General features: G+C 39.7%; 1 protein-coding gene across 1 annotated transcript in view; it reads left to right on the forward strand.

Annotated features, from left to right (window-relative positions):
• The window catches only part of EIF3A (eukaryotic translation initiation factor 3, subunit A), a 41,319-nt gene that overhangs the window by 19,572 nt on the left and 21,007 nt on the right, over positions 1 to 740 (forward strand). The gene's annotated exons all lie outside the window — the stretch shown is intronic.

A 740-nucleotide genomic window follows, 5' to 3' on the forward strand; every position in this document is an offset into this window, starting at 1 on the left:
AAACCCAGCCTGGACTTCTGGCAGTTCTCTGCTGATGTACTGTTCAAGTCGTTTTTGGATAATCTTCAGTAGAATCTTGCTTGCATGTGAAATCAGTGATACTGTTCTGTAGTTTCTACACTCAGTTGGGTCGCCCTTCTTTGGGATGGGAACAAATATTGACCTCTTCCAGTCAGTATTCTAACTGTAGTTAGATGGGTAATTTGGGGCAGATTAACATGTTACTTCTTCAGATTCCTCGTGGATAAATTTAAGGGACTTAAGATAGACTTGTTTTCATTTTACCAGATTTCAAACCTGTAATTTACTTGGGATTCATTATTCCAGTTTGAAAAATACCTGTAACAAGTACACCTTTGTTTTGTGTGTGTTGTAGGTCAGATTCAATGTGCTACAGTATGTTGTCCCAGAAGTGAAAGATCTTTACAATTGGCTGGAAGTAGAATTTAACCCACTGAAACTCTGTGAGAGAGTCACAAAGGTAAGCCTTTAGAGTTGTGATCCAGGTGCATTACGGTCTCCTGACTGAGTGTCAGCCAGCCCTACTGTGGGTGTGGGCTGTGTTTATGTCTTACATAGTGTGTTTGAAGTCAGTGCACATTTCATTGTCTTTTTTCTTTATGCCAAGAAAAAGGATATTTCTCATGTGCTAGATAAAATTCTGGAGGTAAATTAGCAGTGTGGCTAACGTAGCCATTGCTGTCAGGAGTACAAGTCATAAATGTAGTAAGGAGTTCCCA

Source organism: Elephantulus edwardii, unplaced genomic scaffold, assembly GCF_000299155.1.
Source record: "Elephantulus edwardii isolate Elephantulus edwardi_28Jun2011 unplaced genomic scaffold, EleEdw1.0 scaffold00006, whole genome shotgun sequence".
In the NCBI taxonomy this organism is placed as follows: domain Eukaryota; kingdom Metazoa; phylum Chordata; class Mammalia; order Macroscelidea; family Macroscelididae; genus Elephantulus; species Elephantulus edwardii.